The sequence below is a fragment of the Hemicordylus capensis genome, chromosome 5, assembly GCF_027244095.1.
Source record: "Hemicordylus capensis ecotype Gifberg chromosome 5, rHemCap1.1.pri, whole genome shotgun sequence".
Classification (NCBI taxonomy): Eukaryota; Metazoa; Chordata; class Lepidosauria; order Squamata; family Cordylidae; genus Hemicordylus; species Hemicordylus capensis.
This window is the reverse complement of record NC_069661.1, coordinates 191,444,070-191,463,233: the sequence shown is the minus strand read 5'-3', so window position 1 is coordinate 191,463,233 and position 19,164 is coordinate 191,444,070.

Sequence of the window (19,164 nt, the reverse complement as noted above, 5' to 3'; positions counted from 1 at the left end):
CCTCCAACAAAATGCTGGCTGAAAACACACTCAGGAGGGCTGGGCCGGACCCTCCAGGGATCAGGCCATGCCCCCTTTGTGCATGTTCTCACACACAAGGAGAGCACTGGAGGCCCTTTTCATTGGCAGCGCCAGTTCTTTGAACCTTACTGCACAATAGTGGCTCTGCCCCTGCCACATTTGAACTCTTTGAGAACTCTTTAGTTTTAATTAACAAACACAATAATATATATTTAGCATGCATGTTAATGTACTGCACTCATATTTATTCCAAATTAACATAAATTTGTAGCACCTAAGTGAATACGTAAGTTCCCCAATGGGTTGTGGATTTAAATGTCAGAACTGAAGAGTTAATTTAGTAAACAACCTTGGTTTTCAAAAATGGCTTATAGCCCAAAGCTATGTGTCTAAGTGTTATTGCCCAACATACAGGAAAAAATTATGCTGAGATTAGAATTGCAAGGGGAAATGTATTTTTGATGTTGGATATATGATTATGCAGAACTTGCAGATACAGGCCAGAGTTTATGGTTTGGTCACTGGTCCACAAACAACAACTTATGCCTATATCTCTTTCTAAACCACAGGTGTTGCTGAGTGTCCTGGCAATTTTGCTTGAGCATCTTCACAATTTTGCTTTCAGATTTGTAGAGTAGCTCTGAAATTTAAAATATCTGTAGCCACCACCTCAACTGCAAAGAATAAGAAGCAGACGCAAGGTCACATCCCGCAGCTCTGCTCTTGTGTTCTTATTGCTTTGTTAATTAATATCTATGGAAGTCTTAAGTTGCTACAATATTATTACACTGCAGCAGCTCAATTGAACTTTCCAGCACATAGTCAGGCAGTAAGATTGACCAAACTGCTTGCTGAAGTAATTAAGGAAGGAAATGGAAAAAATTGGATTCTAGATTAAGCTTGCTGGGAACTCTGCTTTTTTCAAAGCTCCACTATCATTTGACTAAAGAGTGTGAAACCTTGACTTCACTGCCAAGAAAGAGGCATAATGTGATTAATAGACCACTAATCATTGTTAAGAAGGAACCTGTAGTTAAGTAAAAAGATATCAAAGCCAAATGGACTTAAGCTCCGTGGGTTATTGGTTTGGGTTTTTCCCACCCAAACAAGATTTCTGTCTTCATACATGTGGATGATACACTGATTTTTCAGCTTGCTTTCTCTACACGGCAATTAGCCCGTTCTCACCCTCTTAGTGTTACCTTCTCTGTCTGAATCCCAGCCACTCTAGAGGAGTCCAGGATAGGTCAACATAGTTGTTTTCCATAAGCAGAACTATATATGGGATCTATACAAGGGTTTTGGAAGGTGGAGAGATTATATATTTAATAAAATAATAATAATACACTTTACAACAATATGCCTTTATTAGTCTACAGACCATACTACTATAACCAACTAATACAATAACAAAAAATACAATTAGTGACATAAGAGATTCACCTTGGCCCCCTACAATTTATACTATTGATTCAGCTCTAACATTTGTCTTCTTCTAGTAGTAACAGCAACAAGGCATTTGGCCATACTTATTGTTACTTCTTTATTGTTACTTCTTCTTTAGCTGGCAAGAAGATAAGCTGGCAAGAAGATAAGTGGAGTTAACAGGGGTTTCACAAATTTACTTCTAATATCATCATAATACATACATTCTAACAAAACATGTTCAACAGTTTCAACATACCCTTGCCCACAAGAACAGAATCTCAGATCAAAAGGGATTTTTTAAGAATGGCCCTCCATGACAGCAGTAGGTAAACAATTGAAGATACTGTATTTGTTAGCACCCCATAACAGATTGTTTTCTTTGTGGCTCACAACACAAAGTTAAAACATACAATAAAAACACATAAAACACATGAAATAACAAAACATACACACAAATACAATACAAAGCAATTAAAAAACTTGTTTTAAAAATCAGTTTTAAAAATCAATTTAAAATAGCCTGAGTCTTCAACTGGTGTCTACAAGAAATAGGGCTGGTGATGGTGCCAGGCGAACCTCACTGGGGAGGTTGTTCCATAAACAGGGTGCAACCACTGAAAAGGCTCTCTCCCAATCTCACCTGCCTCATCTCGTTTTGCAGGGGCACTCAGAGCAGGACCTTTGAAGATCTTAGTGTCTGAGTTAGGATATATGAGGCAGGGCAATCCCTCAAGTAACCTGGTCCCAAGCCATTTAGGACTGGTCCCAAGCCATTGGACCCAGAAATGGACTAGGAGCCAATGCAGCTGATGAAGCACTGGCATAATATGATAAAAGCACCCAGTCCCAGTTAATAATTTTGCAGCCCTATTTTGTACCTGTAAGGAATTAAGCCTTTGACTCAGAGACAGCTCACATGAGGGGAAAATGTGCTGAGTCACCCCTGCTGAGCTACTTGAGTGGGCTTTTCTTTTAAAAGGTGTTACTTTAGACCTTTGGTAGATTAAAACGCTGCCACCAGACACTCTTTTATCAGAGACTGGACAGCCAGGGCTGGAGTGCCACAGCCTAGACTTCTCTCTTTATCTTGCTATTGGGCAAATATAAAAATCTTCCACATGTGTGCCTACACATGGTGAGAAAACAAGGTAGCTGAGGTGAACTCTCAGAGAAGCTGTACACTAGTGGGCTTCCCCCACCCCTTCTCCTGAGTTAATAACCAACTCTGAGAGGCTTGTAAAAAGAAAAGACCAAAAAAGTCCACCAGTTTATTCAGTTGCTACAGACTGGTCCATCTGAGGCTTTAGCTTTTTAGGTGAACTTATAAATGCTTAGGCTGGTTACAAGAATGTTTCAAAGCACCCAGATCTTTCTTGGGCAGTATGTAATGGAACTTAGTTACTCAGTTACAAAGAACAGATATTTAGGACTATGCAAAACACACAGAGAAAGCAAAATAATTCCTAACACAAAGTCTGGCTAAACATACTTTCCTCTGTGCTAGATTCCAAACCCATAATACCCTGGCTTCATTTCCCTTGAAAACTCATCAAAATTCCCGGCAAGATCAAGCCTCCTGAAAGCCTCTCACCCTGAGAGATTGTCCTGCAGCATTCACCATGTGGGTGCAGACTCCATGCTGGTCTGCACTTTTTGACTTCCTCCTTTTTCATCCCAGAAGCCCCCGAAGCACCCCTCATGTCCCACGAACCTGGTGGACTGATTGGCTGAGACCCGGGGGTCACCAGACTGTCAGTCAAGAAAGGGGTTCACTCTTGGGTCTGGTGAGGCTGGGTCAACACAGTACCAACTGCAGTTTCTGGCCTGTTTTCATAGGTAGCCCCACATACAACACATTGTAGGTTACCAGAGCACAAGTAACTGTGGCCAAGCTATCTCTGTCCAGGTATGGTCATAACTGGCATATCAGCTAATAAAAGGCACTCTGAGCCACAGAGGCCATTTGAATCTCTAGCAACAATGCTGGATTGATATGCACCACCGGAATGTGAGCCTGGTCCTTCAGGGGGAGTGCTACCCTAGAACAGGCTTAACCTCATTTACCCAGGCAGAGGAACCACCGACCAAAAGTACCAACTTGTCTGGATTGAGTCTCAACTTGTTCAATCTCATCCAATCATTACTGCATCCAGGCACTGATTTAGGACCGTCACCACCTCAACTGTGTATGAGGAAAAAGAGAGATACAACTGAGTGTCATCCACATATTGATGATACCTCAGGACAAATCTCTGGATGACTTCTCCCAGTAATTTCATGTAGATGTTAAACATCATGGGGAGGGGGGAATGGAACCTTGTGGAACCCCAAAGCACAACTGCCAAGGGGTTGAGCAGTAAACCCCCACACTTTGGAAATGTGCCACAAGGTAGGAGCAGAACCATCTCAAGCAGTGCCTCCCACACCCAACTTGGCCAGCCTATCCAAAAGGATTCTATGGTCAATTATGTCAAAAGCCACTGAGAGGTCCAAGAGGATTAACAGGGTTGCACTCCCCCTAACTCTCTACACATCCCACAGAGCAACAAAAACAGTTTCTGTTCCAAAGTCAGGCCTAAAGCCTGCTTGAAATGGATCTAGGTAGTCGGTTTCCTGCAAGAATGTCTGGAGCTGGTCAGCCACTACATGCTCAAGCACCTTGCCCAGGAAGGGAATATTGGCCACAGGCCTATAGTCAAGGGTGCACCTAGGAAAATTTGGCCCCTGGACCACACCTGCTGCAAGGCCAGGTACATCCTGCAGCCACTCCATGCCTACCCCACAGTGCTGAACCTCACCCCACCCTCCCATTTCAGCTGCTGCCATGTGCAGGGGTGGCATCTGGGGGGTGGCATCTGGAGGGGGTGAGCCGAGCAGAGCTTGTGACAATCTAGTTCAACTGCGCTGGTGCAGTGGAGAACCTCACCCTTATCAAGAGCCACTGAATCAGATGGACAAGCCCAGTGGTCACTCTGTCCGCCAGCACTGGAGGGAGGCCTGCTCGGCTCATCCCCCCAGCCACCAACCCTCAGCCACACACATGGTGGCTAAACTTATGAAAAAACCAGAGGTTCAGTGCGGTGGGGCAGTTCTGAGGCAGGTGCGGGGTGGCTGCAGGAGGCCTCCCTGGCCATTTGGAGGCCCCCTGACCTTGGAGGCCATGGACTGGTGCCCAAAGGTCTGGTGGTAAGAGCGCCTCTGACTATAGTTTTTTACATCTTCCAGATCTGGACTAGGTTTCTTTAAGAGTGGTCGAATAATGCCTTCCTTCTATAGAGCTGGGACCACTCAATGAGGCATTTAGAACCTGCTGGACCACGTAAACCTTTCTCCCTAAGCGATTTAATAAGCCATGAAGGGTAAGGGTCAATCATACACATGATCGGCTAAACTTGACTGAACACCTTGTCCACATCGTTGGGCACTAATAACTGAAACTCTTCCAGCAAAACTAGACCAGGTAATATTCTGGATACCTCTCCCAATGACACTGCATCAGTTGTACAGTCCAAGTCCTGGTGAATGTGAGTGATTTTACCCTCAAAGTGCTGTGCAATGCATCACAGTGTGCTACTGAGGGTTCTAATACATTTTGCCCAGGCCATTTCAAGAGGCCCCACACCACCTGGAAAAGCCACGCTGGATGACATTGAGAGGATGCAATGGTGGATGGAAAAACAAATAGACATTTCTTCTGTTCCATCACTGCCACAGAATAGGCTCAATAATGAGTTTTAACCTGTGTTCGCTCAGACTCACTCCGAGTTTCCCCCCACTTACATTCCAGCCATTTCCCAGCTTGCTTCATCGCCATCAGTTCAGGTGTATACCAAAGCTCTGCATGGGTTCTGCTTTGTGGGAGAGGGCGATTGGGAGCGATCGTGTCAAACGCTTGAGCTATCTCTCCATTCCAGAAAGCACCTAGAGCTTCTACAGGAGCGCCTGCCATACCAGCTGAAAAATTCCCTAGAACCCTCAGAAATCCATTGAAGTGGGAGGTGGGCCATTTTTATAGTCCCCCACCCTTGCAGAGTGGTATAGCTGCTGAAAATCTAAACCATGGAAGGAGGTGATCTGACCATGATAAGGGCACAGATGACATATCCCCCACTTGCAAATCACCATCCTTCTGCCCAGTAAAAAACCAACGTATCTAGAGTGTGCCCCAATTCATTTGTTCAGCCAACAATGTGTTGGGATAGTCCCATGGTTGTCTTTGGCAGCCATGAAATCCTGAGTCTCCCTGGACAAGGCAGCCTCAGCATTGATGTTGATGTCACCCAGAACAATCATTCTGGGAGTCCTCAACACCAAATCCAAGACCACCCCTGTGAGCTCAGGCAGGAAGACAGCTGGGCAGAGGGGTGGTCAGTACAGGGGGCATAGAGAGGAAAATAGAGCTTTTATCAATTACAGTGCCCGTCCCCCTCCCCAGCCTATGCTGATAATGCACTATATATCCAGGTGGACACAGTTGAGAAAGATTAATCTCTCTCAGATCCCTCTCTCTCAGATCCCCCACCCAGCTCTCTGTAAAGAAACCAGGTCAGCCACTTTCTCCACAATTAAATCATGGATGATAGAGATTTTATTCTGGACTAAACTGGCATTAAGCAGCAGCACCCGCAGGACACAGGACAAGCTGGTAAGGTAGCCAGGGATCCTCCTATTATGGAAACAGCCTGAAGAAATGATAAGAATAAGATGTTGAGCCACTCTTCCCTTCTTTTGATGTAAACAAAGACCCACACCATACCTTTCCCTGCCGTAACTACTCTAATTAAAGCACCCCAGCTCTCCCCATCTTCACATCCTCACTCAGACACATTATTAAAAAGCTAAAATTGTACTCCCAGCAAGCAGAATAGAGCCCTCCCTCTCGTGGTTCCCGAAGGGGCTCCCAAATGGGAGAACCCCCAGGGTAGAGTTCTCTTTTATACTGCCAGCTCAGGAAATCATGCAAGGCCCAGCAGAAACAAATGAGCCAGCACTCCTGGGAGCTCCTGCTCTGCCACCAACAGAGACCTACAGCAATGTTGCTCCCAAAGAGAGCCTCAGGAAAACAGAGAAGCAACTGCTGGTCCTCACCACAAACTCTACTCACTATCTACCAGGGCAGAGTGACACAGGGTAGATGATAAACTGCCTTCCTCTCTCTTCTTCTTCCCTCTACTAAATCTGGTGTTAAAGAGCCCAGGGCAGCATGCTCTTTAGGATTCAGATTAGGATAAGGGCTCACAGGTCCCAACCCCAATGTTAACCTTTTATAGGGCCAGTTAGAATGATATCTTCTAATTGGCCCCATCCCCACATCATTAAGGTATGAGTGTACCCCCGTACCGGCACACTGTTCCTTCATTGCGTGGACATGTTTTATCTACACTGCTCTTCTTTATGCCAAATACTAGTTTCAAACTGTATTTGGAAAGCTTATATTGGGGTATTTCAGGTTAACAATGCCACTATGTGATTAAGAAAGAAATATACGCTTATGAGTCATGACCACTGATATCTTAACCATGTGGGGATGGGGCCAGTCAGAAAATACCATCTGAACCATCCCACAAAAGTTATATGTGAAGAAGCTGCTGAAAAAGGATCAGCTCCTGACCTACATATTTTATAAATTAAGCTGCTTGGGAGCTTTGTTGTTGTTGTTGTTGTTGTTGTTGTTGTTGTTGTTGTTGTTGTTGTTGTTGAAAAGCAGTATATAAAATATTAATAATAACAATTGTATAATTGTATCAATAGCCATGTTATAATAATACTTTAAGGTAATAATTACATTATTAATAAGAACTGTTTGTTCCTATATCCAAAGTGAGCCTCTAGGATGTGTATAGGGTTGAAATGAATACATATAGATCCAGAGGGGAACCTGCAGCTGCATTACCACTCTGCGTCTTCCTAATCTATAAAAGGATGTACAGAGACCAGGCAAGGACGTCTGTGTGTGTGTGTAGGAGATTCACAGGAAGGTTCCATGGCTTTCTCTTCTCACAGGGGTTATTCTTTCATGAGGCAAGGGGAGCCAATAATCTCAGATGGCAGATTACTGGAGCATCAGCAGGGTGGTAGGATGTCCCCCCCCACCATTGGGGCATCTCTTAAGGACCCACCTGACCTTTGCAAGGAACACTTGCAATAAAGAGAAGGCTGCCCTCCTTTCTGCACACCCCTTCTAAAGCTGGTAATAAGTGTGGGAGGACTGGCAACCTCCATTCTTCCTTAGCCCCACTCTATTTTCAACGCTTTCAAGGGTCAATTTTGAAAGGGTGGCCCCCACCAGGGGTATGGAGCAAGGCACCTCAATACCCTGGTCTTCCCCCGTGTACATATTCAGTATTACATTGCTAAAAAGCCATGTATTTTGAGATCAATGGTTGCAATTCTTTTAATGCCCCTTAATAACAGAGATATAGGTGGTTCTGAAGAATAAACATGTGACCTGAATGCGACATGCATAGGCACTTCTACTCACACAAGCCCTTGCTTCCTTCAGAATGCCATGCAACCTTCCTGCCTCCGCCTCCCTTACCTTGACTTGCATTCTTCTATCTCCTTGATACATGCATGTACTCTCTCATCCAGGAACCAGCCAATGAAATGCATGATAGCTGAATGAAAGCACAACCAGTCCCAGAGGACTAGTCTGTGGAATTTCCCAGAGAGTTCAAACAAAAACTTCATATAATGGCAGATAGCAAGTGCTCGTTGTGAATGTACTGAGTATTTCTATATACTGAAAGCTTAGCTTATTTGTATATTTGAATGTTTTCTTCAGTTATGGAGCCACTTATTTCTTTTTACTCATTCATGCTGTGACTCCTACTCTCCTGCATTCATATTTGCTTGTATATTATCATCATTTTAAAGTTCTTCATACGAAGGCATTTTCTATAACTTCATGTAGTGCACACACTTCTACAGCATGCATCAGTAGGAGTTCCCCTTTATGTTATTATTCAGCAAAAGCTCTCACTCTGTTTCAGCAGCTTCTCATGTTAGAAAAGAAAATACCCTTATAATAAGTAATCTCAGCAGAAAGGATTGATTTGACATATTCATTTTGATTCTGTTTGTGACAAACAGAAATGCAGGCATTCATCTAGCATCTTAACTGCAATGGTTCAATTGTTAATCAAATAATGGATTAAAACAGTGGCATACAACAACAGGAAATTGCCATGGTCTACTTTGGATGTAAGAAATGCATAATTGAACCACAAGTGTAATAACATGTTGTGTTGTTAGACACTAATATTCTGAGTACAAGCTATTCATTTCAATAGGATGCATGCACATATTCCTAAGAAAAATTGAGCATGCGGAGCAAATTTAAGAACCATCCTAGTGAGGATAGAGATGGGCTTGGTTACTATGGATGCATCCTAGACCTAGATCTAGTCCTAGAAGGGACTGCAACCCTACTGACTGATTATCCTTGACCTCTCTATGTCTATGGATACCATAGATCAGTGTTTCTCAACCATCAGTCCATGAGGCATTGGGTACCAGTCCGTGAGGCATCACTAATAAAAATCACTCCCACAAACAATTTCGGGCTGGTGGGGGCTGCCACTGGAAGCTCTCCAAAGCTCATTTCTGGGCAGCCCTTGCAGCTGGATAATGTTCATTTCGAGGAAGAGAAATGAATATTAGCCAGTAGCGAGGGCTGCCTGCTTTGAAATGAGCTCTGGAGAGCTTGCCTGGGTTCCGTGGACCCTGGGCTCCACTCCCTTTGCACATGACATCACTTGGGGAAGGGGTGACAGTGAGGGTGGTGACCCCTTTACTAACTGCTGGTCCGGGAAACTGTGCACAAAGAATGTACCAGTCCATGACTCCAAAATCATTGAGAAACACTGCCATAGATCATAGTATCCTTCTGACAGCCTGTCTGGGTTACAGGTTGGGGTGCCATATTCATGTAGTGCCTACTATGTGGGTGACTTTCAAAATGTGGTGTTAGGAGATTCCTGCTCATACCTATAACAGTTGCTGGGAAGGATGCCACAGACCAGGGGCGTAACTATAATAGGGCAAGGGGAGACAGTTCTCTGGGGGCCCACTGCTTTGGGGGGCCCCCCAGAGGCAAGTCACATGATTGACTCCCCCAGCCACAAACCTGCCCGGGCTTCCTTTAGTTGTATTCATCCTCCGAAACTGATGTGAGTGTTAAGACCTGGAGCTACCAGAACAGCATGTTTTTCTTTAATACCATTAATTGACTTGCATTATCCACAATTTACAAAACCTTTTTAAAAATAATTTAGGATGATGTTCTATTGTGGCACATAGGGGTGTGTGTGTGTATATACACATACACACATACAAATTTTACTATGCTTTTGGTTACCACTATTCAGCCTCATTTAAGATTTCTTTACTGCATGAGCTGAGCTTCAGTGAGAAGGGGGGCCCATTTTAAAATCTTGTCTCTGGGCCCACTTCAACCTTGCTACACCCCTGCCACAGACTTCTGTCTTATGATTTTTAACATCTTTAACCAACATTTGGTTAAATGAATAAATAATAAATAATAATAATTTGGTAAAGGATATGGATATGCAGGATATGGGGTTAGTGCTATCAATAAGTAGATGACACCCAGCTTTATCTCTCCTTTTCTTCTGGTTGAGGTGAGGTGGTAATAGATCTAGACTGATGCTTGGGGCAGTGATTAGCTAGACGATGATGAATAAACTCCATCCAGATAAGTTGTTACAATTGTTTTTATTAAACATAGTCTTCACTGACATACTCAGCTGCCTTCTGCCATCTGTAATTTCATCTGATAGGCATGGATTTTTAAGGCCTTCTGTTGTCCCTCCTAAGAGAGGTGACTACAGGGGAACTGATTTTTTTCACAAAGATGAAAACCAATGGGGGAACCAAACCAATGGGGGAAATTTTCAAATGCTTGGTCTCCAAAAAGAAAGAAGTCAGAGGCAACAACAAGCCTCCAGCTTCATCTTTTCCCCACAAATCTGTCATCTTGCCACTGTGAGTGGAAGGTTTTGTGTGGAAATAAGGCCTAGCCAATGTTAATACGTTTTTGATAAAATGTGTTTGAATTGATACTTTAAACTGTCCAATCTCCTTCCCGGCACTTTGTCTCCCAACCCTTTCTTTTAACCCCCATCTGACCTAATCTAGCCAGGCTGTCTGGAAAATGAAGGAATAACCAATTAATGTATGATCATTCTGAACTCATCTGTGCTTCAGGTATTTGCTTCTTTACTATGTAAGGAATGAAACCAATGGGCCCATTCACTTCCATTTTTCATTCATTATAAAATGAACAGAATCCCTAATTCTTTCCCAGCCTTAATTCCTGAAGAGAAAGGTGGGGAGACAAAATCTCATTATAGGGCTGCATAGGAAGGAGCAGACACAGAGGGGTGATGGTGGCTGAATTTCATTTAATGATCGAGAACAATCAATCAAATATTTTGCTGCTTCTCTCCACCCTCATGTATTTTAAGGTATTCCACTTATAATAAAGAACAGGTAGAAAATAATAACATTTGAACAGAAATCTTTTCCTGCCCTACCTGGAGATGCCAGGGATTGAACCGAGGACCTTTTGCAAGATGCTCTGCCACTGTGCTATGGCCCCATCTACAGCTATTGCTACTACTAATATAAGCACACCTTCTTTTCTGGCCCCAGGCAAGATGTGTTAGAACCCTTGGTAGTACCCTGTGACACATTTGCACTTTGAGGGTAAAGTCACTCTCATTCACCATGAATTGGACTCTGTGGCTGATGCAGGATCATTGGGAGAGTTGTCCAGAGTAACACCTGCTCAACAACAACAACAAATATTTATATACCGCTTTTCAACAAAAGTTTCCAAAGCAGTTTACATAGAGAAAGAATAAATATATAAGATGGATCACTGTCCCCAAAGGGCTCACAGTCTAAAAGTCGAGTTTTGCAGGAGGAGTTTCAATTATTGCTCCCTGAGGATGTGGACAAGGTGTTTAGTTGTGTTTGGCCGACCACATGCATGCTTGACCCTTGCTGTTCCTGGCTTATTAAATCTAGTAGGGAGGGAATTTTTAGCTGGGTCCAGCAGGTTTTTAACGCCTCATTGAGAGAGGGAGTGGTCCCAGCATTATTGAAGCAAGTCATTATTCGACCACTCCTAAAGAAAGCTAGTCTGGACCCAAAGGATGTATAGGCCTGTTGCCAATATTACCTTCCTGGGCAAGGTGCTTGAGCATGTTGTGACAGGACCAGCTCCAGACACTCTTGGAGAAAATGGACTATCTAGATTCATTTCAATCAGGCTTCAGGCCCGCTTTTGGAACAGAAACTGCTTTGGTCGCCATGTGGGATGACCACCTGTTGGGGGGGAAGAGAGAGAAAGAGAGAGATGGAGGAGTACAACTCTACTAATTCTCTTGGACCTCTCAGCAGCTTTTGATACAATGGACCATGGTCAGTGGCATAGCTAGACCACCGGCGGCCCGTGTGCAGCCATGGCGGGCGCCCCGATAGCCTCGCCCCCTGCGTCTGACTTCAGACGCAGGGGATAGCCATGCCCCTGTGTCTGACATCAGATGCGGGGGTGTGGTCTGGCTCCCGAACGGAGCCTTGAGGCTCCGTTCGGGATCGCTGGAGCAATTTAACTGCTGAAGGGGCCGCGCGGCCCCTTTGGCAGTTATATGAAGCCTGGGGCTGCGTTCATAGTGCAGCCCAGGAGCGGCTCTTCCCTGCCCAGAGAAGATCCGCTTCTGGGCTGCATTGTGAACACAGCACCAGTCTTAGCTCCTGAAGGGGCCGCGCGGCCGCTTCAGGAGCTAGTTAGGCTGGCACTGCGTTCGCAGCACCAGCCAGGAGCGACTCTTCCCTGCCTTTGCAGGGAAGAGCTGCTCCTGGCTGGCACTGCGAACGCAGCGCAAGCCTTTGTTTAGCTCCCAAAGGGGCCGCGCGGCCCCCGCTCGGGAGCTAAACTACCGCCCCCACGTCTGACATCAGACGTCAGATGCGGAGGGCATGTCGGGGCCGCTCTCGCGGCTGCTGATTGGCCACCGGCCTGGGTTCTTTGAACCCATTGGCCCAATGGTGGCTCCGCCCCTGACCATGGTATCCTTTTAGATAGGCTGGCTGAGTTGGGTGTGGCAAACACTGCTTTGAGGTGGATCTGCTCCTACCTTCAAGCCTGTTCCCAAAAGGTAGTGCTGGGGATTACTGCTCAACCCCTTGGCAGTTATGCTTTGGGGTTCCACATGGCAATTCTTTCCCATATTCTGTTTAACATCTACATTAAACCACTGGGAGAGGTCATCCAGAGATTTGGCCGTATACGGATGACACTCAGTTGTATCTCTCTTTTTCATCAGATGCAGGTGATTTGGTGACTGTCCTAAATTAGTGCTTGGATGCAGTAATGGATTAGATGAGGGTGAACAAGGCACAAGCTGAAACTCAATCCAGACAAGATAGAAGTACTGTTGGTTGGTGGTTCCTCTGCCTGTGTGAATGATGTTCAGCCTGTTCTATATGGGGTTTCACTACCACTAAAGGACCAGATTTGTAGTTTGGGCCTGCTCGGTGATCCAGCACTGTCACTAGAGGCTCAAATAGCCTCTGATGCACAGAGTGCCTTTTATCAGCTTTGGCTGGTATGCCAATTGTGACCTTATCTGGACAGAGATAGCTTGGCCACTATTATTCATGCTCTGGTAATCTCTAAGATTACTGCAATGCATTGTACATAGGACTGCCTTTTAAAATGGTCCATAAACTGCAGCTGGTACAAAACAGGGCTGCAAGATTATTAACATGGACTGGACATTTTGAGCATATTATACCAGTGCTTCATCTGCAGCATTGGCTCCCAGACCATTTCTGGGCCCAATTCAAAGTGCTGGTTTTAACTTTTAAAGCCCTAAATGGCTTGGTACCAGGTTACCTGAGAGAGTGCCTTGCCCCATATGTCCCCAACCCAGAACCTAAGATCTTCAGAAGGCCTCCTCCAAGTGCCCCAGGCAGATGACTACTAGGCAGGTGGCTACTAGGGAAAGAGCCTTTTTGGTGGTTGCGCACCCCCATTTATTAAATAGCCTCCCCAGTGACATCCACCTGGCTTTATCACATTGTTCTTTTAGACACCAGGTAAAGACCTTTTGGTTCACTCAGGCCAATTTTGATTTTTAAATTTCATTTTTAACTAAGAGTTTTAAAATTGCTTTGTATTGTATATTGTATTTTCTTTTTTCCCTTTTGGTCTGTTATGATTTAATGTGTTGTGTGTTTTTACTGGATGTTTTCATGTTGTGTTGTGAGCTGCCCAGAGAACAACATTTCATGGGGCGGCTAAAAAATAACGTTTTATTCATCACCATCACCACCACCACCATCATCACCACCACCACCACTCAATTTTCTTTCTTTCTTTTTAGGATAATTAGCTACCAACTGTGCCAGTAATTTTAAAGATGACAGGAAACCTGCATTCCACCTTAATGTCACAGCTAGGCATCCTAATACACTTCTAAACAGAATCTTTTTTGGGAGCGGTTTGTTAGGCACGACAAAAGCCTTAACTCAGCGGTAGGTCACCTGTTGTGCATGCAGAAGGGCCAAGTTTCAGTTCCTGGCATCTCCACATAGGGATAAGAAAAACCTCAGTCTGAAACTTGTCAGTACACAATACTGAGCTAGATAGATCAGTGATCTGACCCAGTATAGGGTAGTTCACAGAATATATATGACCATACACAATGAAGCTCTCCTCATGATCCGTGAGAAGAGTTTCTGTCGGGTCTGTGGGGAGAGCAGGCTTAGCGATCAAAGGGCAGCTCTGGGGCGGCCGGATCGGTCACCCACACAACTGCTGGCTCTGTCATGGATCAGGATCGGGGGGGCATGTGGCCCCTGGAAGTCCCAGGATGCCCTGCGCGAGTGTGCAGGGCATTCTGGAGAGACCCCCGAGCCTGGGAGGCTGGTTGCAGCCACGCAGCACGGCGACACACGAGCAAATAAATGAGGTTAATGGAGCGCTTGCTCCGTTAAGGAGGGGGAATTAGACAGGCTAGCTGCCTTGGGAGCACCGGGCTTGCCTGCGAGCCTGGTGGTTCCCACCATCACTGGGAAGCAGGCCAAGCTCCTTTAGCCCGCTTCCCAGTGATTGTCGGAATAGCCTCAATATCTGCAAAGTATATGGGGAATGATCATGAGTACATTGATTTCTCCTAGTTCAATGCTGGTGGCAAAGGCAGAACAGTGACTGTTGCACAGTTTTCCTATACGATTCCTATTTCTTCTCTTCATGCACCCTTCTGCCACTTCTGCTTTAGTGCCATAGCACTATACCAGCAAGCGGGGAGGTGGGCAGTATACTGCTAAGTATCTTTCAGGGTCTTGGCCTCAGAGTTCCTACTCACAGGAGAAACAGTTGGCAGTTACCAGGGAAAGAACCTTCTCAGTGGTGTAACCAGAGCTTTGAAATTCCCTATCCTGAGAGGTTCAATTGGCTTCCTCCCTATCCATCTTTAAATGGAAACACATCTTTTAATATGCCTGGCACAATGTGTGGTTTTATTTATCAGCAGAGGCCCAGGGGTTCCCAACCTGTGCTACACTGGCTGTTGCTGAACTACAACTCCCATCAAGAAGGAGAGCTGCACTTGTGGCAGCAAGCATGATTTGTCCCCTTAGCTAAGCAGGGTCCACCGTGGTTGCATTTGAATGGGAGACTAGAAGTGTGAGCACTGTAAGATATTCTCCTCAGGGGATGGAGCCGCTCTGGGAAGAGCAAAAGGTTTCAAGTCCCCTCCCTGGCTTCTCTAAGATAGGGCTGAGAGAGATTCCTGCCTGCAACCTTGGAGAAGCCGCTGCCAGTCTGTGTAGACAATGCTGAGCTAGATAGACGACTCAGTGTATGGCAGCTTCCTATGTTCCTATGTTCAACCCCAGCCACAATAAATTGTTGCAGGGGATGATGGGGGTTGTAGTCCAGCAACATCTGGAGTATCATGGGTTGGGAACCTAAGCTATAGAAAGCTTTTAGTGATCTATATCTCATGCTGAGGAGCATTGGCATTAGGAACATCCATGTTAGGATACTGCTGCTGAATGTGAAAGGCAACCCTATTGATGATGTAGAGCAGCTGCAGAACAACTTAAGGCTGCTTTCAGGCATTACTTCCACATAGAACTATATGTGACATACATATATGTATAAATTGGCTCTGTGTCGACTTTCTTGCTGCAAGCTGATGCCATTCTGATTTAAACACAACAACAACAACAACAACAACAACAACAACAGAGTTGCTCAGTTTTCTTCAGAGATATAAACTATAGTCTTGAGAAACTCTCCCTTTGGTATATCCAGTCTGCTTAGGGGGGTTTGATGAAAACTGTGCTTCAAATCCAAACCGGGGGGGGGGGATACACTGAACTATTTGTTACTGCTCTCCCAAATAAGGCTACTTGATAACAAATGGGAAATAATTACATAATTTCTAGCTATACCTGTTTACAGTTATGATGTTTACAGACAGCTATGATCTCAGTTGATTTCTGAGGTAGAAGGAAGAGTACAAAATCCCGTCTTTGACACTATTTAGACGTCTGAGTCTCATATAAAGATAGTTTTTATTAGGAATTCTAATGATATGCCAAAGAAAGCTCTTTCTATGCAGAGGTAGTTGCAATTAAGGAACAGTTCAACCTAAGCTATTACAATTGTAAGGCCATAAGGCGAAGAGAAGAGGTTGGCAGTATTCTCCTAGCAATCATTACAGCCAGAGCAAAAGAGAGTAAAAGCTGTAAAGTTAATCACTAGCTAACATAATGAACACAGTCAAAGGGTATGTCACACTCCATCCTGTGAATCCTTGAAGGCCACTCTCCTTGAAGTATACCTTTTTACATACACACCACTCACTTACTCACTCATGGAGCAGATGTATTTTAATATGTTTGCATCTTATGTCCCGAAATGCAGATTTGACTCCTCTGTCATGCTTCATTGTGCCTGGACTTTATGGCTGTATAATGCTTTTTCAGAGGCTTTTGAGTGCCTGCATTTTGGGCAAATTTCTATAAAGCTGAACCTATTGCTTCTTTTCCCCTAAGCCACTGCCAAAGATGAATGTACCCTTTAATGTTTTCCATTTTACTGTGACAGTAAAGTTAATTTCATTTAATGAAATCCAACAATGAGAGTTATTCACCAGGATTACAACTGTGTGTGGTTCCCTCCTCCCCAATATTGTACCTTATCTCTCTCTTGTCTTTTTAATGGAAGGCTTCTTCATCGAAATTGTTAACACAGTCCAATGATGAGAGAGAGGGAGAAAGAGAGAGAAAATGTTCTTGAAAGTGTTTCCGATGTATGTATATATTGCTTGCCTCTCAAAATACTCACTGATGTAAAAGGCAGTGGCATGACTAGCATTGGCTCTTGTTGAATTCATCCGTCATCATGAGTACAGATGCTGCCTGTGCCTGAGTAGCTGTAAGGTTACTATTAGTTGACTGGATAGGCACATGTTTGGAGGGCATTAGAGGATAGTCATTGGACATTGTATACTGTTACATTTCATAGCATCCTTCAGTGATAATTTCTGGATTTTCCCTAAAGTATATCAAACATACGGAGAGAATAATAGACATGGGGTTTGGAGGAAACAAGTCCCACCAAGTCTATCTGAAGGAGGTAACAAGTACCAGTTCTCTAGGAGCTGGTGTAAGGATAGACAGATCAATGCTTGTTCTGTTTCTTAGAAGCATGTAGGATAAACACACTTTCAAATCCATGGGTGTAGCAACCTAATGAGTTGATACAATCTAGGCCTGTTTGCACAGTCATTTGAATCTAGGTTTAATGTGGGTTCAGTCATCTTTATTTGGTCAACTGACCAGCAAAAATTAATGTGGGTTGCCAACACTGAAGTGATTATGGCCACCTTTGGATGCAATGCCAAACCGGAGGCAAACATGCCAAAGGTTCAAATTTGTGGCCGTCCGAATGCGTGAGACCACGGTCTCATCATCCAACTGCAGGTCGGTTTTCAACCCCAAACCTGAATTTGAACCTTTGGTTTGTAGTGAATTTAACCATCAAAATCTCAGGTTTCAAAGGGCCATTGTTTCATCTGAATTCTGCAGCCACCATAACCTGAGTTTTGTGCTGTGGCTCCTCCCAAAACCAGAACTGTGTCTGCTCTATGCTGGCTGTGCTTCTCACTGGCTGCCTCTATGAGCTGTTGCCCCACCCTCTGCTGTCTGTCGCTCCTCTTACCATTGCCTGGCAACATGGATGCTGCATCCCTAGCATTCATCCATTTAAAAGGAGAGAACCACATTGGACCACATGAAAGGATGGGGTGACAAGATGGGCACAGCAAGAGAAGTCTCCAGAATTTCAGGACTGCAGAGATATGTGCACAAACACACGAAGCCCAGGCAACAGCAGAAATTGAGCAACGTTTTTGTTTCCCCACAAAGTGTACACATGCCAGGAGAGTTGCTTGGCAGAAACACCAATGTGCCAATCCCATGCATAAACCCTTCTAAACCCTAATCATAGAAACCTTCCTGTTGTCCAGTCATATAAAGAAAGAGACAACACATAGCCCCACAAATTTGGTGTCTGTCTCTGTCCATTTGATTGGATTTCTCAAGAAACCTGCAACACATAGCTTGGCACATTGCACGGCATGCAGGAGCTTTCATTGCAAATTACCATACAAAATGTTTTAACAGCTCCAGTAGGGGAGGGGGAGGGGGCGCAAGTGCAAGGAGCCATTTCATTAATAACACACCTGATCTAGTGCAGCTGCTTAGGGGTGTGCACTGAACCGGCTGGTCCGGTTCGGTTCGAGTCTGGACCGGACCTGAACTGGACCAGTTAAGTAAGGTCCAGGGTGGGGTGCGAACTTTTTTTAAATTATCTTTTTTACTTACCCCCTTTGGGGGAATTGTTAGAGGCAATGGCGGGGTCCATGGAGGTCTGTGGGGTCCCTCCCCCACCGGGCTCCCTTTATGCCGCCACCGGCCATTCGGTGTGTGATCCAAGCCAATTGCGCATGCATGGCAGCCTCCAAAATGGCCACCGCACTGAAGGGGGAAGGCCCGAACAGGCTGAAGAGCCGGCCGAACAGCCGGTGGCAGCATAAAGGGAGGCCAGAGGGGGGAGGGGAAACTTCTGCAGACAAACACCACCACCCCGCCACTTCCAACAACTCCCCCGAAGGGGGTAAGTTAAAAATAAATATTTTTAATTTAAATAATAATAATCCGTGAACCCCCCAAACAGTCAGGGAGTGTTAGGTCTGTTCTCGGACCAAACAGGGGGTTGTTTGGTTCAACCCCAAATTGTTGAACCAAACAGGTTTGACGTCGAACACGTTCGACATCGAACCTGTTTGCACATCGCTTCAGCTGCCCAGCAAGGCCTCCTTTCTAACGGTGTTGTGTGTTCTATCTGGTTGGGCAGAAGGACACTCATTTCCCTGGATACCTGGACAGTGTCTGTATTTTTAAGGTAAATGGTGCTGCTCCCTCCAACTGTATAGAAGGATGCCCTCAACTCTGTGCATGCATGCACGCACACACACACACACACACACATACACACACACACACACACCCCTAGATGTTCAGCCTTGCCCCCCGCCGCAGCTTAGAGGTACCCCAGACTGGTGCAGTACCATGTGCACCAGCCAAGGGAAGTCTACTATCAGTGGA